This window comes from Ranitomeya imitator, chromosome 8 (assembly GCF_032444005.1).
Source record: "Ranitomeya imitator isolate aRanImi1 chromosome 8, aRanImi1.pri, whole genome shotgun sequence".
In the NCBI taxonomy this organism is placed as follows: Eukaryota; Metazoa; Chordata; class Amphibia; order Anura; family Dendrobatidae; genus Ranitomeya; species Ranitomeya imitator.
This window is the reverse complement of record NC_091289.1, coordinates 200482846-200506944: the sequence shown is the minus strand read 5'-3', so window position 1 is coordinate 200506944 and position 24099 is coordinate 200482846. Positions and strand designations below refer to the sequence as shown.

The window sequence follows — 24099 nt, the reverse complement described above, 5'->3', positions numbered from 1 at the left end:
CTGATTCATCGCAGTATATAGACTAAGGCCCTGATTCATCGCAGTATATAGACTAAGACCCTGATTCATCGCAGTATATAGACTAAGGCCCTGATTCATCGCAGTATATAGACTAAGGCCCTGATTCATCGCAGTATATAGACTAAGGCCCTGATTCATCGCAGTATATAGACTAAGGCCCTGATTCATCGCAGTATATAGACTAAGGCCCTGATTCATCGCAGTATATAGACTAAGGCCCTGATTCATCGCAGTATATAGACTAAGACCCTGATTCATCGCAGTATATAGACTAAGGCCCTGATTCATCGCAGTATATACACTAAGGCCCTGATTCATCGCAGTATATAGACTAAGGTCCTGATTCATCGCAGTATATAGACTAAGGCCCTGATTCATCGCTGCCTTTGCGCCTGTTTTTTTTCTAGTTTTGGTAACTTTCTGTTTGCACCCAATTCATTATTCTATTTGTGGCTTTTTTGAATTCCGTTTTATATTTGTCACCTGTTGTTGTTTTTTCCGCTTTGTGAGCAGAGTTTAGCGATTTCAGCTGCTTTTTGTCTGATTCATCAATTGCGTCTTTTCAAAACTCTGTAAAATGTTGTGCCCCCTCCGCCGCCCCCTGGGTGGTCTTATGTCCGTCTTTCAAAAAGGAAGCAAGCGATAGGAAAAGGTTAATGTTTGACTTTGTACCAAATTCATGAACCGCCAGCGCCATTTTGATGAATTTGGTGCAACAATAGTGAGCGATATTACAAAACAAAAAAAGAAAAGTGAATTAAAAGTCTCAGAGATGAATCAGGGCCAAAATGCCAGAATTGCTGTTTTCGGTGGCCGCATGTCTCCGAAAAGAACATCATCAATAAAGCATCAGTTCGACACAGAAAAGCAGCCGTCACCGAGCTCCAAGGATGGGAAATGAAAACAAAACCCAAAAAACAAAATCTTCATGTTCTGATGTGTCCTATAAATGTCTGTTCTGTTCCTGATCCGAGGATCTCGGCTTTTAGTGGAGATGAATCTGTGCTGCACTTTCTGCACATGCTCAGTAGTGACCAGTGGAGTCGGTGGTTTGGCTTCCTGACTCCAGAGCCCTGGTTGCCAGTCTCCGAAGAGCATGACTTCCTTCTTCCTGCAGCTGATTTTGGCTTCTGCAGCTTGTCTGAAGGTCCGGCACATCTGGACGAGGTTATCGACTGAGCTTCGATCGGCGCAGAAAATGACTTGACCTCATGTCGTTCCGATGTGGTGATCGCTCTGTTCTGTCCAGACGGTGTCTGCGATCAGATCTCTATCATTGTACACAGAGGTCGAGCAGGTCACAGCTCCTGGAGGTTATGCAGTGTAGTGCCGCCATCATACATTATCAAGCTGGCAGTATTAGGCTACTTTCACACTTGCGTCGGTACGGGCCCGTTGCTATGCGTCGGGCAGACGTACCGACGCACGTTGTGAAATAATGAACAACGGGGGCAGCGAATGCAGTTTTTCAACGCATCCGCTGCCCCATTGTAATGTCCGGGGAGGAGGGGGCGGTGTTTCGGCCGCGCATGCGTGGTTAAAAATGGCGGACGCGACGTAGAAAAAATGTTACATGTAACTTTTTTTGTGCCGACGGTCCGCCAAAACACGATGCATCCGTCGCATGACGGATGCGACGTGTGGCCATACGTCGCTAATGCAAGTCTATGGAGAAAAACGCATCCTGCGGGCAACTTTGCAGGATGCGTTTTTTTACCCCCAAATGACGCATTGTGACGTACAGCAAACAACGCAAGTGTGAAAGTAGCCTTAGTCCCATCGTGTGGTGGCAGCGATTTGGACCCGGCACGGATCACTCCGCAGATACGGCCATTGAATAGAGATTGTGGGACGTGTTGTAGGGTCTGCCACCCAGGTCATTCATACACGTCTACAAGATGTCAATACTGCTGAAGGTGCCCACTTGTATAGAAAACGCCTTTGTGCGGGGTCTTTGCCCCTGTCGCTCCGTCCTCTGTTCCCTGTGCTGGGGCTGCATTATGGATTTCATTATCACCGAATAGTGCAAGAGGATTCCGAAGAATCTATCCGAACAATTATCTGTGTGATCTGCTCCTCCCATCCCCCGCCGGCTTCATGCTGGGTCTTTACTGTGCTAAATACTGACAACATCTGAAACATCCTTGAATGAGCCCTATACTGGAGGAATGAGCTCTATACTGGAGGAATGAGCCCTATACTGGAGGAATGAGCCCTATACTGGAGGAATGAGCCCTATACTGGAGGAATGAGCCCTATACTGGAGGAATGAGCTCTATACTGGAGGAATGAGCCCTATACTGGAGGAATGAGCTCTATACTGGAGGAATGAGCCCTGTACTGGAGGAATGAGCCCTATACTGGAGGAATGAGCTCTATACTGGAGGAATGAGCTGTGTCTCTATAGAAACCTTTTGACCGCCTCCTTCTGAGATTTGCTTATCCCCCAGGATGCACCTGACCCGTCCTCAGAATTGTAACATTTCTTTCTTTTTTTCCGTTAGTTTTTGTAGTAAAGTTCAGTAATAGATCAGATACATTGTGTCCGGGGGCCGGAGAACGTGACCCCACAGTCCATCCCGGGGCCGTCCTCTCCGCGGGGGGGATGAGCGCAGCTCAGGCCCCGGGTGACGCCGGCCGCTCTTCTCTCTATACTCTGGTTTCTCTTCAAATCGAATAAATCTTTCGCCTTTTACTAAAGATTTCCGTGGAGAGGAACAATTATGAGTTTCATATAATTTTTTGATGCCTGGCGCTCGCTGGGCTCCTGTTCTGGTGAATAACAGGTTAATCTGGGTGTTTTGTTATGGGGGTGATGTATGGTGCACACAGTAATGTGCCTTTTGTCACCATTGTGCCAGCAGTGCCCAGATATTGGCAGATCTCTGTGTGAAACGTCTCAAACTGCTGCTTTTCTGCAGGTTACTGAGGTTTGTTTCCGCACTGTTACAGGGACGTGTCTTCAGTGTCCTCGTCCATCCCACCCCATGCTCTGGGTCAGCAGTATATAGAGTAAGGCCCTGATTCATCGCAGTATATAGACTAAGGCCCTGATTCATCGCAGTATATAGACTAAGGCCCTGATTCATCGCAGTATATAGACTAAGGCCCTGATTCATCGCAGTATATAGACTAAGGCCCTGATTCATCGCAGTATATAGACTAAGGCCCTGATTCATCGCAGTATATAGACTAAGGCCCTGATTCATCGCAGTATATAGACTAAGGCCCTGATTCATCGCAGTATATAGACTAAGGCCCTTATTCATCGCAGTATATAGACTAAGGCCCTGATTCATCGCAGTATATAGACTAAGGCCCTGATTCATCGCTGCCTTTGCGTCAGTTTTTTTTCTTGTTTTGGTAACTTTCTGTTTGCACCCAATTCATTATTCTATTTGTGGCTTTTTTGAATTCCGTTTTATATTTGTTGCCTGTTGTTGATTTTTCCGCTTTGTGAGCAGAGTTTAGCGATTTCAGCTGTTTTTTTTGTCTGATTGATCAATTGCGTCTTTTCAAAACTCAGTAAGGCTAGGGTCACATTGCGTTATGTGACCCCGTTTAATGGACTACGTTACACCGCGGCATAACGCGGTGTAACGTAGTCCGTTAACGCCGCCATTAATGTCTTTGGCGAACGCATCGCTAGCGCACGCCCACATTGGGCGTGCACTAGCGATGTGCCGTCATTTGAGTGACGGACCGCGAACGTTGCTTGCAGATCGGGGATCTGCGCTAGCGGGATCGGCTAACGTGATCCCTTTTGGGACATTGCGTTAACGCAGTCCATAGCGCTATGCGCTAAACGGACTGCCCTAACGCAATGTGACCCTAGCCTAAAATGTTGTGCCCCCTCCGCCGCCCCCTGGGTGGTCTTATGTCCGTCTTTCAAAAAGGAAACAAGCGATAGGAAAAAGGTTAATGTTTGACTTTGTACCAAATTCTTGAACCGCCAGCGCCATTTTGATGAATTTGGTGCAATAATAGTGAGCGATATTACAAAACAAAAAAAGAAAAGTGAATTAAAAGTCTCAGAGATGAATCGGGGCCAAAATGCTAGAATTGCTGTTTTCGGTGGCCGCATGTCTCCGAAAAGAACATCATCAATAAAGCATCAGTTCGACACAGAAAAGCAGCCGTCACCGAGCTCCAAGGATGGGAAATGAAAACAAAACCCAAAAAACAAAATCTTCATTTTGTGTTTTCATTTTCTGAGACCGATAATGTCACAAAGATCTGAATTTATAAACCACTAAATGAATAATTAACCCTTGTAGTTTTATCTGCACTTGTACCGGCCGCAGACTCGCGTTTCGCTGCGTTCTTTGTCTCCGCGATCACTTCACCGTACAGACGAGTCGCCGCGCTCGGTAGAAGCCGAAAATTCACTTGTTCTATCATTGTACAAGATCAGGGATCGGGCAGATCACGGCTCCTGGAGGTTCTGCAATGTAGGGAGATCCTCCATGGGGCGACCTGTACCCATCCAAAAATTCCTCTCACATAAGTAGTGAGGAGCCAGGTGTCACCTGCCTCTTTATTTCCTTACTCATTAGTTTAAGGCATACCCTCCCTGTGTGACCCCGGAGCTGTCGCCCTGTGCGGCCCCCCGGGCTGTATTAGGGAGAGCTGACTGGCGCCTCCTCCGCCTCGTGTCACACGGTGGAATTACATAATAGTCAGTGCTCGGTGATGAGGATGACGAGGTCTGAAATTATTGATGGAAATGTTATTTATGGTTTATTGGTGCAGCTGAAATGCATTATGGCATTAACGCATGCGTTTTTTTGCGGCAAAAAAAACCTATTGATGTCTATGTAAACGCATGCGTTTTTAAGCACATGCGTTTGCATGCGTTTTTATAGAAAAACACAAGAATACACACTGAAAAGCCACCCCCCAACCCTAACCCTAAGTGATCCTAACCCTAAGGGTTAGGGTCCCTAGGGTTACGGTCCCTAGGGTTAGGGTTTTTGTTTTAGGGTTAGGATTCCTAGGGTTTCTAGGGATCCTAACCCTAAGCCTAGGTATTTCTGTTTATAGTGGGTTTTCTAGTTGATTTTCATGATTGGCAGCTGTCACACACTTCTCATCATGTGTTTCAAAAACGCAAACGCAGGAAAAAATGCATGTAAACGCGTCAAAACATGCAAAAATGCATGCGTCTAAAATACGCAGCGTTTAAACGCGTTTTTTCACCAAATGCGTTTGCGTTTAAAACGCAAATGTGAAACCAGCCTTATTTCTTCCAGTTTATTAAATATCATTTTTGTATAACCGTGTGAGGAAAATCGATCTGTCCAAGTGTAAATATAATTATCCCATACGGCCAACGCACAGAGAAAAAATCCAAACATCAGAATTACCGGATTTCTGTCCCCACATTTCCTTACGGTAATGGAACCGCACCGTTTACATTAGTCACGGACGTTCACCTCTAATGACGAGACCCTATTATTATTACAGCCCCCGCCGGGGTCTCTCCGTGTCCTGTGACTGTAAGAACGGTCTCCAGAATGTACAGCGGCGGGAAAGGAGAAATGAAGAAACCGCAGAGAATAAGAAAGAAAAAAACTGCCGGAAAGTTCCGAGTTCTCTGCAAAATCCTGCAGCCACGTGATGCCCCGCCTCCTGCTGTGATTTGCATATCCCCCAGGATGCACCTGACCTGTCCTCAGAATTGTAACATTTCTTTCTTTATTATCGTTAGTTTTTGTAGTAAAATTCAGTAACAGATCAGATACATTGTGTCCGGGGGCCGGAGAACGTGACCCCACAGTCCATCCCGGGGCCGTCCTCTCCGCGGGGGGGATGAGCGCAGCGCAGGCCCCGGGTGACGCCGGCCGCTCTCCTCTCTATACTCTGGTTTCTCTTCAGATCGAATAAATCTTTCGCCTTTTACTAAAGATTTCCGTGGAGAGGAACAATTATGAGTTTCATGAAATTTTTTGCTGCCCGGCGCTCGCTGGGCTCCTTGTACTGGTGAATAACAGGTTAATGAGGCGTCATCTGATGTCAGTGATTATTGGGGCTTTGGTTCTTCCATGATCTCCGCACTGTGTGACCATCCAGTTCTCCAGAGTGGTCACATCCAGCAGAGCGGGGAGGTCACAGGCTCCTCGGCCCCTCGGGGTTTGTTAACCCTTCGACCATTTGGAGCCTTGATGACAGGAGAAGTTGTGGTCGCCGTGTTTCCGAGTTATGGCTGAGAATTGCCTCCTGCAGATCAGATCTGTCATTGTACACGATCAGGGTCGGACAGATCCTAGAGCAGGGGTCAGGAACCTTTTTGGCTAAGAGAGCCGTAAACGCCACATATTTTGAAATATAATTCCGCGAGAGCCGTACAATATGTTTAAAGGGCCATTGACAGATCAATCGCTCCAATGTTCACTTAGTACAGCAAGGAATGCTCCTCCCTGCTGTATAAAGCCACAACTGGACTGAAACAATGGTAATTAGCAGTAAAAAATTAAATAAATAACTTACATTGTGAGCTTGCGATGCATGACATCAGTCCAGCAGTCTGGCTTCTTCTTTTTCCTGCGCATGACTGGAAGCTGGCATTCTTCCCACCTGATGTTGAGAGAATGCCAGCTTTGAGGCATTCGCAGAAGAAAGAAGCTGGAATGTTGGACATGTCACACAACGCATTGTCAGTTATGTCAATTGTCTATTTTATTATTGTATCCATCCTGCCCCATGTCTCCAATCATGCCCCGTGTCTACATTCTGCCCATGCCTCCAGTCCTGCCCCCAGTGTGTCCAGCATATTACCCCCAGTGTGTCCAGCATATTACCCCCAGTGTGTCCAGCAATCTGCCCCAGTATGTCCAGCATATTGCCCCCAGACAGTGTGTCCAGCAATCTGCCCCAGTGTGTCCAGCATATTACCACCAGTGTGTCCAGCAATCTGGCCCAGTGTCTCCAGCATTGCCCCAGTGTATCCAGCATTGCCCCAGTGTGTCCAGCAATCATCTGCCCCAGTGTCTCCAGCAATCTGCCCCAGTGTCTCCAGCAATCTGCCCCAGTGTCTCCAGCAATCTGCCCCAGTGTCTCCAGCATTCTGCCCCCAGTGTCTCCAGCAATCTGCCCCCAGTGTCTCCAGCAATCTGCCCCCAGTGTGTCCTCCAATCTGCCCCACTGTCTCCAGCATTGCCCCCAGTGTGTCCTCCAATCTGCCTCACTGTCTCCAGCATTGCCCCCAGTGTGTCCTTCAATCTGCCCCAGTGTCTCCAGCATTGCCCCCCCAGTGTGTCCTCCAATCTGCCTCACTGTCTCCAGCATTCTGCCCCACTGTCTCCAGCAATCTGCCCCACTGTCTCCAGCAATCTGCCCCACTGTCTCCAGCAATCTGCCCCACTGTCTCCAGCAATCTGCCCCACTGTCTCCAGCATTGCCCCCAGTGTGTCCCCCAGCATTGCCCCCCAGTGTGTCCTCCAGCAATCTGCCCCACTGTCTCCAGCATTGCCCCCAGTGTGTCCTCCAATCTGCCCCAGTGTTTCCAGCTTTGCCCCCCAGTGTGTCCTCCAGTCTGCCCCACTGTCTCCAGCACTGCCCCCAGTGTGTCCTCCAATCTGCCCCAGTGTCTCCAGCATTGCCCCCCCCAGTGTGTCCTCCAATCTGCCTCACTGTCTCCAGCAATCTGCCCCACTGTCTCCAGCAATCTGCCCCACTGTCTCCAGCAATCTGCCCCACTGTGTCCTCCAGCATTGCCCCCCCAGTGTGTCCTCCAATCTGCCTCACTGTCTCCATCATTGCCCCCAGTGTGTCCTCCAATCTGCCCCAGTGTCTCCAGCATTGCCCCCCAGTGTGTCCTCCAGCATTGCCCCCCACTCCCCCAGTGTGTCCACCGATAACTGATCCAAAAAAAACCAAAAAAAAAACAAGCAGTCTCCTCACCTGTCCGCGCTCCAGGCGGCGAGCTCCCTGCAGCAGCGCACACTCGCCGGCGACTGACAATGACGTCAGACGCCGGCGACGTGTGCGCTGCGGCCGACATCAGCCGCCAGCCTCCAATTGGCTGGCGGCTGTTGTTGTTAACTATTGATGTGCGGGCGCGCGCCCGCACATCAATAGGAAACCGCCGCAGCGCTGCAAGGGGCCCGGTGAGCAGATGAGAAGGGGCCCGATGCGGCCCCCTCTCTCCGCCCACCGGGTCCGGGGGGCACATAAACGCCGGCGGCGGCGGCCGGCACGGGCCGGCATTCACAAATGATTATCAGAGGGTTAATCTGCGGTAGCCCAGGGCCCCCCCAGACCACTGGGCCCTGGGCTACCGCCCATATTGACCCTCTGATAATCCGTCCCTGGAAGTAAGTGACGGAAGTGTGCGGGAGCAGGAGGCGGACATAGTGCGGTGACCAGGGGCGTCTGACTTGCCGGCCCCGGGCCCCCTGTCTGCGAGCCAGATACGGCCATCAAAAGAGCCATATCTGGCTCGCGAGCCATAGGTTCCCGACCCCTGTCCTAGAGGGACTGCGATGTACGGAGATCTTCCATGGAGCGACCGTTGTGTATCGAAAATAAAAAAAAATTGCACAAATTTATAATGGAAACTCTACAGCTACTGTGGCAGAGCACACTGCTACATCACCACATTCACATTGTGTAAGTCTTCTGCCTCGTAGGGTCTTGTCTAGACTTCGATCACTATGTCTTTTCGGAGAAAACCTACACAAACAAGAGGGAGAGATACAAATGCCCTACAGTTGATGTATTATTATTATTATTATTTATTTATATAGCACCATTGATTCCATGCTTCTGTACATGAGAAGGGGTTACATACAAGTTACAGATATCACATACAGTAAACTAACAATGACAGACTGATACAGAGGGGCGAGGACCCTGCCCTTGCGGGCTTACATTCTACAGGATTATGGGGAAGGAGACAGTAGGTTGAGGTTTGCAGGAGCTCCGGTGTTGGTGAGGGTGGGGTGTAGATCTGGGACCCCTGTTTTGCATAGCTTCGGTCACTGAGCCACCTTGCTGCCCATTCATGGGGGTGCACTGCACAGGTGAGCCCATACGCTGCACCGCACCCCAACCCAATCTACATGTTCACACCGGACATACCAGCTTGGGCTGACAACAAATTGCATCAGCCGCGATGGGGGGCACATTATGGGGGGGGGTTGAGATATCACAGGCTGAAGCTTTATTGAAGGGCAACATTATTATTTTTTATTATTATTTATTGTTATAGCGCCATTTATTCCATGGCGCTTTACATGTGAGGAGGGGTATACATAATAAAAACAAGTACAATAATCTTATACAATACAAGTCATAGCTGGTACAGGAGGAGAGAGGACCCTGCCCGCGAGGGCTCACAATCTACAAGGGATGGGTGAGAATTCAGTAGGTGAGGATAGAGCTGGTCATGCAGCGGTTTGGTCGATCAGTGGTTACAACATACATTGTGGGAAGAGGGGGAGGAATAGGGTGTCTCCTTCCGCCATCATCCGGACCGTTAAAGATAGTTCTGAGCAGGCTATGGATCAGCCTACGGCAGTTTCAGCTGGGCATGCTCTCCCTCCATAAGATGAGCCTGTTCCTGGCAACCCAGATCGCATCCTGGATAGCTCCGACAGTAAGAACCCCAGGGCCGAGTCTGTAAAGCACCGAGTGGTACAATAGGCTTGCTCTGGGGACAGCATGTCCCAGGTCATCCTCCAGAGCACCCAACAGGAGCTGTGTGAAACGGCAATCCCAAAAGACGTGCGCAGAAGTTTCCTCCACGAAGGGGCACCTTGGGCAGTATCGGGTCTTGCATAGATTTCTGGTGAACATAAATGACCAGACCGGCAATCCACCATGTATCGCCATCCATGACATGTCCTTGTTCCCGTTGGTCAGCCGTTCCAAGAACGTGTTAGTCAACATGGAGTCCTGGGATATTCTGTTTTGTTAGTCATTGGAGCTGATGAGTGTCTGGATGGTCTTTGGCTTCCAAGAAACCGGCTTGAGACCCTCCAGCTGGTGTTCCCCCCACAAAGCGGACGTATTCGTAGAACCAGAGTGTCTTCCTATTGCAGGGGTAGGAGCGGTCCCACTTGTCCCAGCCAAGTTTCCTCCAAATAAGAAGCAGGAAGAAGTGAGACATGGATCTGCCTGCAGAAGCTTTCTTAACTCACGGAGTTCAGCGGCCACAGTCATGAATGAAGGAAGTCTGCAGGAGGATAGGTATGTCCGGGATGCCCTTCCCACCCTTATGAGGTTTCTAGTACATGGCGGTTCACTGTACTCTGTCTATTGTGGAACCCCTGACGAAGTGAAAACTGACTTGGTAATGACCCTACACATGGTGACATGATGGAGCCGGTCCTGAGCTTTGTAGCTCGATACACAGGACCAGCGCTTTGTCCTCACAAGTGAGACGTCTGAGGCTTCACAGTCCAAACCTTTACTTTGGCCAAGCATTCTTCCCATAACTTGAGGGCCGCTCTTTCTTTCGCAAACCACACTCTAAGACCCTTAATGAAATCTGGCTTGATGTTAAAGGGGAAGGAGGCAGAGGAGGCCAGTTGCCAGCAGGCATAATAAGTTCTGATGTGTCCTATAAATGTCTGTTCTGTTCCTGATCCGAGGATCTCGGCTTTTAGTGGAGATGAATCTGTGCTGCACTTTCTGCACATGCTCAGTAGTGACCAGTGGAGTTGGTGGTTTGGCTTCCTGACTCCAGAGCCCTGGTTGCCAGTCTCCGAAGAGCATGACTTCCGTCTTCCTGCAGCTGATTTTGGCTTCTGCAGCTTGTCTGAAGGTCCGGCACATCTGGACAAGGTTATCGACTGAGCTTCGATCGTTGCAGAAAATGGTCACTTGACCTCATGTCGTTCCGATGTGGTGATCGCTCTGTTCTGTCCGGACGGCGTCTGCGATCAGATCTCTATCATTGTACACAAAGGTCGAGCTGATCACAGCTCCTGGAGGTTATGCAGTGTAGTGCCGCCATCATACATTATCAAGCTGGGAGTATTAGTCCCATCGTGTGGTGGCAGCGATTTGGACCCGGCATGGATCACTCCGCAGATACGGCCATTGCATAGAGATTGTGGGACGTGTTGTAGGGTCTGCCACCCAGGTCATTCACACACGTCTACAAGATGCCAATACTGCTGAAGGTGCCCACTTGTATAGCAAACGCCTTTGTGCGGGGTCTTTGCCCCTGTCGCTCCGTCCTCTGTTCCCTGTGCTGGGGCTGCATTATGGATTTCATTATCACCGAATAGTGCAAGAGGATTCTGAAGAATCTATCCGAACAATTATCTGTGTGATCTGCTCCTCCCATCCCCCGCCGGCTTCATGCTGGGTCTTTACTGTGCTAAATACTGACAACATCTGAAACATCCTTGAATGAGCCCTATACTGGAGGAATGAGCCCTATACTGGAGGAATGAGCCCTATACTGGAGGAATGAGCCCTATACTGGAGGAATGAGCTCTATACTGGAGGAATGAGCTCTATACTGGAGGAATGAGCCCTATACTGGAGGAATGAGCTCTATACTGGAGGAATGAGCCCTATACTGGAGGAATGAGCTCTATACTGGAGGAATGAGCTCTATACTGGAGGAATGAGCCCTATACTGGAGGAATGAGCCCTATACTGGAGGAATGAGCTCTATACTGGAGGAATGAGCTCTATACTGGAGGAATGAGCCCTATACTGGAGGAATGAGCTCTATACTGGAGGAATGAGCTCTATACTGGAGGAATGAGCCCTATACTGGAGGAATGAGCTCTATACTGGAGGAATGAGCCCTATACATATAAGAGCTCTTCAGCTCTTCAGCTCCAAGGACGTCCACCCATTTCTTCTGATACATGTTGGCACCAATGACACGGCAAGGAAGGACCTACCGACAATCTGCAAGGACTTTGAAGAGTTGGGGAAGAAAGTAAAGGAACTGGATGCACAGGTAGTTTTTTCTTCTATCCTTCCAGTAGACGGGCATGGCACCAGGAGATGGAACAGGATCCTTGATGCAAACAACTGGCTAAGACGATGGTGCAGACAACAAGGATTTGGATTCCTGGACCACGGTGTGAATTACTGGTATGATGGACTCCTCGCCAGAGACGGACTACACCTCAACAAACCTGGGAAATACACATTCGCCAGAAGACTCGCTACACTCATCAGGAGGGCGTTAAACTAGAAGAAGAGGGGACGGGAAGAAAAACATTAGACTCGAACAAAGACGACCCAGGAAAACATACTCAGAAGGGAGGTAAGAACATTTCTAAAACAATCCACAGTGAGGAGATTGGAACAAAACAAAATCCTCTAAACTGCATGCTCGCAAACGCCAGAAGCCTGACAAACAAGATGGAAGAACTAGAAGCAGAAATATCTACAGGTAACTTTGACATAGTGGGAATAACCGAGACATGGTTAGATGAAAGCTATGACTGGGCAGTTAACTTACAGGGTTACAGTCTGTTTAGAAAGGATCGTAAAAATCGGAGAGGAGGAGGGGTTTGTCTCTATGTAAAGTCTTGTCTAAAGTCCACTTTAAGGGAGGATATTAGCGAAGGGAATGAGGATGTCGAGTCCATATGGGTTGAAATTCATGGAGGGAAAAATGGTAACAAAATTCTCATTGGGGTCTGTTACAAACCCCCAAATATAACAGAAAGCATGGAAAGTCTACTTCTAAAGCAGATAGATGAAGCTGCAACCCATAATGAGGTCCTGGTTATGGGGGACTTTAACTACCCGGATATTAACTGGGAAACAGAAACCTGTGAAACCCATAAAGGCAACAGGTTTCTGCTAATAACCAAGAAAAATTATCTTTCACAATTGGTGCAGAATCCAACCAGAGGAGCAGCACTTTTAGACCTAATACTATCTAATAGACCTGACAGAATAACAAATCTGCAGGTGGTTGGGCATTTAGGAAATAGCGACCACAATATTGTGCAGTTTCACCTGTCTTTCACTAGGGGGACTTGTCAGGGAGTCACAAAAACATTGAACTTTAGGAAGGCAAAGTTTGAACAGCTTAGAGATGCCCTTAATCTGGTAGACTGGGACAATATCCTCAGAAATGAGAATACAGATAATAAATGGGAAATGTTTAAGAACATCCTAAATAGGCAGTGTAAGCGGTTTATACCTTGTGGGAATAAAAGGACTAGAAATAGGAAAAACCCAATGTGGCTAAACAAAGAAGTAGGACAGGCAATTAACAGTAAAAAGAAAGCATTTGCACTACTAAAGCAGGATGGCACCATTGAAGCTCTAAAAAACTATAGGGAGAAAAATACTTTATCTAAAAAACTAATTAAAGCTGCCAAAAAGGAAACAGAGAAGCACATTGCTAAGGAGAGTAAAACTAATCCCAAACTGTTCTTCAACTATATCAATAGTAAAAGAATAAAAACTGAAAATGTAGGCCCCTTAAAAAATAGTGAGGAAAGAATGGTTGTAGATGACGAGGAAAAAGCTAACATATTAAACACCTTCTTCTCCACGGTATTCACGGTGGAAAATGAAATGCTAGGTGAAATCCCAAGAAACAATGAAAACCCTATATTAAGGGTCACCAATCTAACCCAAGAAGAGGTGCGAAACCGGCTAAATAAGATTAAAATAGATAAATCTCCGGGTCCGGATGGCATACACCCACGAGTACTAAGAGAACTAAGTAATGTAATAGATAAACCATTATTTCTTATTTTTAGTGACTCTATAGCGACAGGGTCTGTTCCGCAGGATTGGCGCATAGCAAATGTGGTGCCAATATTCAAAAAGGGCTCTAAAAGTGAACCTGGAAATTATAGGCCAGTAAGTCTAACCTCTATTGTTGGTAAAATATTTGAAGGGTTTCTGAGGGATGTTATTCTGGATTATCTCAATGAGAATAACTGTTTAACTCCATATCAGCATGGGTTTATGAGAAATCGCTCCTGTCAAACCAATCTAATCAGTTTTTATGAAGAGGTAAGCTATAGACTGGACCACGGTGAGTCATTGGACGTGGTATATCTCGATTTTTCCAAAGCGTTTGATACCGTGCCGCACAAGAGGTTGGTACACAAAATGAGAATGCTTGGTCTGGGGGAAAATGTGTGTAAATGGGTTAGTAACTGGCTTAGTGATAGAAAGCAGAGGGTGGTTATAAATGGTATAGTCTCTAACTGGGTCGCTGTGACCAGTGGGGTACCGCAGGGGTCAGTATTGGGACCTGTTCTCTTCAACATATTCATTAATGATCTGGTAGAAGGTTTACACAGTAAAATATCGATATTTGCAGATGATACAAAACTATGTAAAGCAGTTAATACAAGAGAAGATAGTATTCTGCTACAGATGGATCTGGATAAGTTGGAAACTTGGGCTGAAAGGTGGCAGATGAGGTTTAACAATGATAAATGTAAGGTTATACACATGGGAAGAGGGAATCAATATCACCATTACACACTGAACGGGAAACCACTGGGTAAATCTGACAGGGAGAAGGACTTGGGGATCCTAGTTAATGATAAACTTACCTGGAGCAGCCAGTGCCAGGCAGCAGCTGCCAAGGCAAACAGGATCATGGGGTGCATTAAAAGAGGTCTGGATACACATGATGAGAGCATTATACTGCCTCTGTACAAATCCCTAGTTAGACCGCACATGGAGTACTGTGTCCAGTTTTGGGCACCGGTGCTCAGGAAGGATATAATGGAACTAGAGAGAGTACAAAGGAGGGCAACAAAATTAATAAAGGGGATGGGAGAACTACAATACCCAGATAGATTAGCGAAATTAGGATTATTTAGTCTAGAAAAAAGACGACTGAGGGGCGATCTAATAACCATGTATAAGTATATAAGGGGACAATACAAATATCTCGCTGAGGATCTGTTTATACCAAGGAAGGTGACGGGCACAAGGGGGCATTCTTTGCGTCTGGAGGAGAGAAGGTTTTTCCACCAACATAGAAGAGGATTCTTTACTGTTAGGGCAGTGAGAATCTGGAATTGCTTGCCTGAGGAGGTGGTGATGGCGAACTCAGTCGAGGGGTTCAAGAGAGGCCTGGATGTCTTCCTGGAGCAGAACAATATTGTATCATACAATTATTAGGTTCTGTAGAAGGACGTAGATCTGGGGATTTATTATGATGGAATATAGGCTGAACTGGATGGACAAATGTCTTTTTTCGGCCTTACTACTACTAACTATGTTACTATACTGGAGGAATGAGCCCTATACTGGAGGAATGAGCTCTATTCTGGAGGAATGAGCTCTATACTGGAGGAATGAGCCCTATACTGGAGGAATGAGCTCTATACTGGAGGAATGAGCTGTGTCTCTATGGAAACCTTGTGACCGCCTCCTTCTGAGATTTGCATATCCCCCAGGATGCACCTGACCCGTCCTCAGAATTGTAACATTTCTTTCTTTATTTCCGTTAGTTTCTGTAGTAAAGTTCAGTAACAGATCAGATATATTGTGTCCGGGGGCCGGAGAACGTGACCCCACAGTCCATCCCGGGGCCGTCCTCTCCGCGGGGGGGATGAGCGCAGCTCAGGCCCCGGGTGACGCCGGCCGCTCTCCTCTCTATACTCTGGTTTCTCTTCAGATCGAATAAATCTTTCGCCTTTTACTAAAGATTTCCGTGGAGAGGAACAATTATGAGTTTCATGTAATTTTTTGATGCCCGGCGCTCGCTGGGCTCCTGCTCTGGTAAATAACAGGTTAATCTGGGTGGATTGTTAGGCTATGTGCACACGCAGGAAATGTGGTGCAGAATTTTCTGCAGATTTGATGCAGTTTCTGTGCAGTACAATGTAAATCAATGTGAAAAAGAAAAGCTGTGCACATGGGACAGAGAAATCCGCGCAGAAACGCTGCAGAACTGCACAAAAGAAGTGACATGCACTGCAGTGTTTCTGCGCAGATTTTTCTGCATCATGTGCACAGCTTTTCTTTTTCACATTGATTTACATTGTACTGTAAATCACAGTGCAGTTCTGCACTAAATCTGCATCGTGTGCACATACCCCTAGGATATGTGCCCAAGTTGCGGGTTTCTGTGTGGTTTAGTTTTTAAAAATTCTGGAGGTAAAATGCTTTTACCTGTGGATTTCAATTCAATTCAAATGAGCTTTATTGGCAGAACTAAGTACATGTTAGCATTGCCAAAGCATGTGGTAAAAATACGGGGTGGGGGAGGGGGGCATATAGAGGTCCAGGGAATATCAAATTCTTTTTAGAGGATAGGATTTCACCTGTGTATTTTGTGCGGATTCCTATAACGGAGCAGGTGTAAAACGCTGCTGTGGAAAATAGAACACTGTGTTTCCGCGCGGTATTTTTCGCGCGGTATTTGGGCACTGCGGATTTTGTTTTCCATAGATTTACATGGTACTGTACACCGCATGGAGAACTGCTGTGAATCCGCAATGTGTGCACATAGCCTTATGGTGGGGGATGTATGACCCACATTTATCAGGAGTACCGAAATCCCCCGGGGGCCCCTGTGCAGATCTGGGCCCCCTTCCCCCTGTATGGGCAGAACTTGGCATAATTCACATGATTCACTCTGTACAGAAAGAAGCAGCGTCTCATCATTAATTAACCAAACTGCCGGTGTATTAGTATATAGAGACAGAGGTAAATTTGTGAACGAGGGAGTGTAATATTTGTATGCAGGTGAAAAGTGGCCCCCAAAGTCAATGTTACTGGTGGGTCCTTGGCGCCCCAGTCCGACACTGTCTGTCACCATTACACCAGCAGCGCCCAGAAATTAGCGGATCGCTGTGTGAAACGTCTCAAGCTGCCGCTTTTTCTGCAGGTTCCTGAGGTTTCCGCAGGGTTACAGGGACGGGTCTTCAGAAATGTGTCCGAGTCCATTCCAACCCCCATTGTTCAGGAAGTCAGACGGAAGCCCCCCAAGACCCAAGGGCTGAGCGGGAGGAAGGTGGTCAGTCCGGCCCTCCATGGTAAACTGACAATCCGGAGTTTAAGGATTGTTTCTGTTTTTATGGCGAATTTGGCAACAATTTTCTTTACTTCCTTCTAAACATTCAGAACATTGTTGAGGTTCAGTTCCTGGGAAAGGAATCGGCACAAGAACTTGTAGCTGCGCTCATCCCCCCGCGGAGAGGACGACCCCGGGATGGACTGTGGGGTCACGTGCTCCGCCCCCGGACACAATGTATCTGACTGAACTTTACTACAAAAACTAACGGAAAGAAAGAAAGAAATGTTACAAATCAGAGGAGGGGCCAGGTGCATTCTGGGGGATATCACAGTAGAGGCGGGGCTTCACGTGGCTGCAGGATTTTGCAGAGAACGCGGAACTTTCCAGCAGTTTTTTTTTCTTTCTTATTCTCTGCGACTTCCCAGCATCCAATCCCGGCTGAGCGCGGGCAGTTACATATTCTCCCGGTGAGCGTTGTGTGAGCCTTTATGGACGGTGTCCTGACGAGCTCAGTCCCTGCAGCCAACGCATCCTCAGTGAGTCCTCAATGTCCTGAGTCTGAGCCCCCTCTGAAAAGAGCAGAGCGGAGTGCTCCTTCCCCTCCTGCATAAGACTGCTGAGCCCAACCTGCCCCCTGACAGGACACAGCAGCCCCCTGACAGGACACAGCAGCCCCATCTCAGGACACAGCAGCCCCATCTCAGGACACAGCAGCCCCCTGACAGGACACAGCAGCCCCCTAACAGGACACAGCAGCCCCCTGACAGGACACAGCAGCCCCATGACAGGACACAGCAGCCCCCTGACAGGACACAGCAGCCCCCTGACAGGACACAGCAGCCCCCTGACAGGACACAGCAGCCCCCTGACAGGACACAGCAGCCCCCTGACAGGACACAGCAGCCCCCTGACAGGACACAGCAGCCCCCTGACAGGACACAGCAGCCCCCTGACAGGACACAGCAGCCCCATCTCAGGACACAGCAGCCCCCTGACAGGACACAGCAGCCCCCTGACAGGACACAGCAGCCCCCTGACAGGACACAGCAGCCCCATCTCAGGACACAGCAGCCCCATCTCAGGACACAGCAGCCCCCTGACAGGACACAGCAGCCCCCTGACAGGACACAGCAGCCCCATCTCAGGACACAGCAGCCCCATCTCAGGACACAGCAGCCCCCTGACAGGACACAGCAGCCCCCTGACAGGACACAGCAGCCCCCTGACAGGACACAGCAGCCCCCTGACAGGACACAGCAGCCCCCTGACAGGACACAGCAGCCCCCTGACAGGACACAGCAGCCCCCTGACAGGACACAGCAGCCCCCTGACAGGACACAGCAGCCCCCTGACAGGACACAGCAGCCCCCTGACAGGACACAGCAGCCCCCTGACAGGACACAGCAGCCCCATCTCAGGACACAGCAGCCCCCTGACAGGACACAGCAGCCCCCTGACAGGACACAGCAGCCCCCTGACAGGACACAGCAGCCCCCTGACAGGACACAGCAGCCCCCTGACAGGACACAGCAGCCCCCTGACAGGACACAGCAGCCCCATCTCAGGACGCAGCAGCCCCCTGACAGGACGCAGCAGCCCCATCTCAGGACGCAGCAGCCCCCTGACAGGACGCAGCAGCCCCCTGACAGGACGCAGCAGCCCCATCTCAGGACGCAGCAGCCCCATCTCAGGACGCAGCAGCCCCCTGACGGGACGCAGCAGCCCCCTGACAGGACGCAGCAGCCCCCTAACAGGACGCAGCAGCCCCATCTCAGGACGCAGCAGCCCCATCTCAGGACGCAGCAGCCCCATCTCAGGACGCAGCAGCCCCATCTCAGGACGCAGCAGCCCCATCTCAGGACGCAGCAGCCCCATCTCAGGACGCAGCAGCCCCATCTCAGGACGCAGCAGCCCCATCTCAGGACGCAGCAGCCCCATCTCAGGACGCAGCAGCCCCATCTCTGGACGCAGCAGCCCCATCTCTGGACGCAGCAGCCCCATCTCTGGACGCAGCAGCCCCATCTCTGGACGCAGCAGCCCCATCTCAGGACGCAGCAGCCCCATCTCAGGACGCAGCAGCCCCATCTCAGGACGCAGCAGCCCCATCTCAGGACGCAGCAGCCCCATCTCAGGACGCAGCAGCCCCATCTCAGGACGCAGCAGCCCCATCTCTGGACGCAGCAGCCCCATCTCTGGACGCAGCAGCCCCATCTCTGGACGCAGCAGCCCCCTGACAGGACACAGCAGCCCCCTGACAGGACACAGCAGCCCCATCTCAGGACACAGCAGCCCCATCTCAGGACACAGCAGCCCCATCTCAGGACACAGCAGCCCCATCTCAGGACACAGCAGCCCCCTGACAGGACACAGCAGCCCCCTGACAGGACACAGCAGCCCCATCTCAGGACACAGCAGCCCCCTGACAGGACACAGCAGCCCCCTGACAGGACACAGCAGCCCCATCTCAGGACACAGCAGCCCCCTCTCAGGACACAGCAGCCCCCTGACAGGACACAGCAGCCCCCTCTCAGGACACAGCAGCCCCCTGACAGGACACAGCAGCCCCATCTCAGGACACAGCAGCCCCCTGACAGGACACAGCAGCCCCCTGACAGGACACAGCAGCCCCCTCTCAGGACACAGCAGCCCCCTCTCAGGACACAGCAGCCCCATCTCAGGACACAGCAGCCCCCTGACAGGACACAGCAGCCCCATCTCAGGACACAGCAGCCCCATCTCAGGACACAGCAGCCCCATCTCAGGACACAGCAGCCCCCTGACAGGACACAGCAGCCCCCTAACAGGACACAGCAGCCCCCTGACAGGACACAGCAGCCCCCTGACAGGACACAGCAGCCCCCTGACAGGACACAGCAGCCCCCTGACAGGACACAGCAGCCCCATCTCAGGACACAGCAGCCCCATCTCAGGACACAGCAGCCCCCTGACAGGACACAGCAGCCCCATCTCAGGACACAGCAGCCCCCTGACAGGACACAGCAGCCCCATCTCAGGACACAGCAGCCCCCTGACAGGACACAGCAGCCCCATCTCAGGACACAGCAGCCCCATCTCAGGACACAGCAGCCCCATCTCAGGACACAGCAGCCCCCTGACAGGACACAGCAGCCCCATCTCAGGACACAGCAGCCCCATCTCAGGACACAGCAGCCCCCTGACAGGACACAGCAGCCCCATCTCAGGACACAGCAGCCCCATCTCAGGACACAGCAGCCCCCTAACAGGACACAGCAGCCCCATCTCAGGACACAGCAGCCCCATCTCAGGACACAGCAGCCCCCTGACAGGACACAGCAGCCCCATCTCAGGACACAGCAGCCCCATCTCAGGACACAGCAGCCCCATCTCAGGACACAGCAGCCCCATCTCAGGACACAGCAGCCCCCTGACAGGACACAGCAGCCCCCTGACAGGACACAGCAGCCCCATCTCAGGACACAGCAGCCCCATCTCAGGACACAGCAGCCCCCTGACAGGACACAGCAGCCCCATCTCAGGACACAGCAGCCCCATCTCAGGACACAGCAGCCCCCTGACAGGACACAGCAGCCCCATCTCAGGACACAGCAGCCCCCTGACAGGACGCAGCAGCCCCCTGACAGGATTCCCTTCAGTTACCTCCCCAAACTTCAGTCTTCAGAATGGAGCTGTGGTGTCCTGTCAAGGGGGAGGGGGGTATATGGGGAACAGAAGCCTTATCCTCCTCTGCCGGGGGCTCATCAGGATTTATAGCTGCTGAACAGGCGCACCATCTAAAGATATTGTGTAACATGACCACACGCTGCATATATATAATCACACAGACACAGTATATGGTAAGAGTATGCAAAAACTCCCACAGTACTACAGAAAAGTAAGTGAGGCCGGCCTCCAGCATGAGAGGCTGAGAAGATCTGCAGGGGGAAGACGGGGTCTTGTCCTCGATCACACTGGCGTGTAACACGGCCGGGTGCTATGTGATGTTATATTGGAGAACACTTGACACAGTATTATACTATGGGGCAGCGAAGATCTGTGATTTTTTCTACAGACTGAATTCGTCTGTGGAAAAATTATCTGCAGCACGCTGCGAGTGGCTCTGGAATTTAGATCACATGGATCCATTGAAATCTATGGATGCGTGTGAAACATCAGGCTGCACTCAGCTGTCATCTGAGTGCAGTCCAACATCCATGGCCTCAGACAGTGGAGAAGATGGAGAAATTAATTTCCCTGTCTTCTCCATATGCTCCGATTATCTCATGCAAGAGAATCAGATGACACTCGGATGAGAGTTTGAGCTGAGTGTCAGCAGCATAATTGAGCCGATTATCTCACATGAGAGAATCATCACTCGTCGGACCCCGCTCTTACACTTTTTTCAGCTGGACCTTAATTATTCCTCATATTCCCAAAAACTTTATAAGTATCCTTCCCAAACCCACTGACCTAAGCAGGGCCGCCATCAGGGCAATAGCCCTTACAGGATGGGGCCCGATGAGCAGAGGGGGCCCGCAGTGGCTCAGCAGGCCCCAGCTAAAGGCTCCTGCCAACTCAGCAACTGATTGGGTGTCCTCAGACGCACAGGCAGTTCAAATTTGTTCCTGTGTGGAAGATTGCACGGCAAGTTAACATCCGCCAATCACAGGCCGGCAGCTGACGTCAGCGGGCACTCAGCCAGCGTATGATATCACTGCCATACGCCGGAACGAAGGTCCGCGCCTCAGTTGCATCGAGTGGAGGACACTGTTGGATCGCAGCCAGGTAAGGAGAAACTTTATTTTTTGTAAAGCCACGGTATGCGGCAGCCTTATACCGCTATGGGGGCGCATTATACCGCTATGGGGGTGCATTATACCGCTATGGGGCAGCCTTATACCGCTATGGGGGTGCATTATACCGCTATGGGGCAGCGTTATAACGCTATGGGGGCGCATTATACCGCTATGGGGGCAGCCTTATACCGCTATGGGGGTGCATTATACCGCTATGGGGGTGCATTATACCGCTATGGGGGTGCATTATACCGCTATGGGGCAGCGTTATACCGCTATGGGGCAGCGTTATACCGCTATAGGGCAGCCTTATACCGCTATAGGGCAGCCTTATACCGCTATAGGGCAGCCTTATACCGCTATGGGGCAGCCTTATACCGCTATGGGGCAGCCTTATACCGCTATGGGGCAGTGTTATACCGCTATGGGGCAGCCTTATACCGCTATGGGGGCAGCCTTATACCGCTATGGGGCAGCTTTATAACGCTATGGGGCAGCCTTATACCGCTATGGGGCAGCCTTATACCGCTATGGGGCAGCCTTATACCGCTATGGGGCAGCCTTATACCGCTATGGGGGCAGCCTTATACCGCTATGGGGCAGCTTTATAACGCTATGGGGCAGCCTTATACTGCTATGGGGCAGCCTTATACCGCTATGGGGCAGCCTTATACCGCTATGGGGCAGCCTTATACCGCTATGGGGCAGCCTTATACCGCTATGGGGCAGTGTTATACCGCTATGGGGCAGCGTTATACCGCTGTGGGGCAGCCTTATGCCGCTATGGGGGTGCATTATACCGCTATGGGGCTGAATCATACTACTATATATGACTATATATAGTAGTATATATACTTGTGAGAGCCTCGCATCACTTCCCCCTGCACAGCCGCCCGTTCATTGGACAGGAGTGTGCAGCTGCATAGAAATACGGACGTTTCGGGTGATGCAATGCAAGGCTCGTGCATCGCTCTCACATAACTGGCATATAAGGGGTTAACTTCTATAAAGCCCCTCTGCTGTATGGTATTGTAGAATTGTAGCTATCACTCATGTAAGAAGTGAAATCTGGCTTTGTGCTATACCGATATTTCTCTGCTGTATCTGTGCATCACGAATCGTGTTCTGTGTGAGGGGCGGCCCACTGAGACTTTCGCCCGGACCCTCAAAAACCTGAAGCCGGCCTGCGGGGGATGAGCGATAGGAAGGCAGTCATTACTGCAGGCTTTGCATATCCCCCAGGATGCACCTGGCCCGTCCTCAGAATTGTAACATTTCTTTCTTTACTATCGTTAGTTTTTGTAGTAAAGTTCAGTAACAGATCAGATACATTGTGTCCGGGGGCCGGAGAACGTGACCCCACAGTCCATCCCGGGGCCGTCCTCTCCGCGGGGGGGATGAGCGCAGCGCAGGCCCCGGGTGACGCCGGCCGCTCTCCTCTCTATACTCTGGTTTCTCTTCAGATCGAATAAATCTTTCGCCTTTTACTAAAGATTTCCGTGGAGAGGAACAATTATGAGTTTCATGTAATTTTTTGCTGCCCGGCGCTCGCTGGGCTCCTGCTCTGGTGAATAACAGAAGTGAAGTTGTCTCAGTCTTGGGATGCTGAGTGGTGTTATGGCCTAAGATCAAGTGATTCCGCTGTTGCTTCCATGATTTCCGAGGTTCACAGGTATCTGGCTCCTTAATCAATAAATCAGAAGCTGCTATTGTAAGGCAATGTGCACATGTGGCGGATTCTGCCTCTCCTGGCAGAAACCGCAGCTGCGGATTTCTATAATGGAATGGGTACTAAAACGCTGCAGATTCACAAAAGAAGTGACATGCTACTTCTTTTAAACCGCAGCGTTACCACAGTGGATTTTCCACAAAGTGTGCACAGCTTTTTTTTTTTCTCATTCATTTACATTGTACTGTAAATTAATTGCGGATCTGCAGCGTTTCTGCACCACAAAAAACGCTGCAAATCCGCAGAGAATCCGCAACGTGTGCACAGAGCCTTAGGCTGCTTTCACACATCAGTTTTTTGCTGTCAAGCACAATCTGTCGCAGATTATGAAAAACTGATATGACGGATCCGACCAGCTTAGGGTGGTTTCACACTTGCGTTTTTGTCTGCAGCGTTTTATTTTTCAAAAAAACGCATGCGTTTTTTTTCCCTATATTTAACATTGAAAACGCATGTGTTTGGTCGCGTTTTGAAATGCATGCGTTTTTTTACTGCATGCGTTCATTTTCAGAAATGCAACTTGTAGTATTTTTGAGAGGCGTTTTTTGGACCCCAAAAAAAAAACGCATGCGTTTTCATGCGTTTTTTTTGGGTCAAAAAATACATTGGAGTAAATGGGGACGCATGCGTTTTTTGTGCACGCGTTT

At 50.1% G+C, this 24099-nt stretch overlaps 1 protein-coding gene and 5 non-coding genes across 6 annotated transcripts in view; 5 read left to right on the top strand and 1 right to left on the bottom strand.

The window, feature by feature from the left end:
- The window catches only part of ARMH1 (armadillo like helical domain containing 1), a 155325-nt gene that overhangs the window by 115798 nt on the left and 15428 nt on the right, over nucleotides 1-24099 (top strand). The gene's annotated exons all lie outside the window — the stretch shown is intronic.
- LOC138648540 (U5 spliceosomal RNA) lies at nucleotides 2673-2787 on the top strand. Its single transcript, XR_011315152.1, has one exon. It is a non-coding gene; the product is annotated as a U5 spliceosomal RNA (small nuclear RNA).
- LOC138648529 (U12 minor spliceosomal RNA) lies at nucleotides 4440-4587 on the bottom strand. The gene has a single exon (XR_011315142.1). It is a non-coding gene; the product is annotated as a U12 minor spliceosomal RNA (small nuclear RNA).
- Nucleotides 5879-5993, top strand: LOC138648546 (U5 spliceosomal RNA). Its single transcript, XR_011315158.1, has one exon. It is a non-coding gene; the product is annotated as a U5 spliceosomal RNA (small nuclear RNA).
- Nucleotides 15585-15699, top strand: LOC138648537 (U5 spliceosomal RNA). The gene has a single exon (XR_011315149.1). It is a non-coding gene; the product is annotated as a U5 spliceosomal RNA (small nuclear RNA).
- LOC138648545 (U5 spliceosomal RNA) lies at nucleotides 23167-23281 on the top strand. The gene has a single exon (XR_011315157.1). It is a non-coding gene; the product is annotated as a U5 spliceosomal RNA (small nuclear RNA).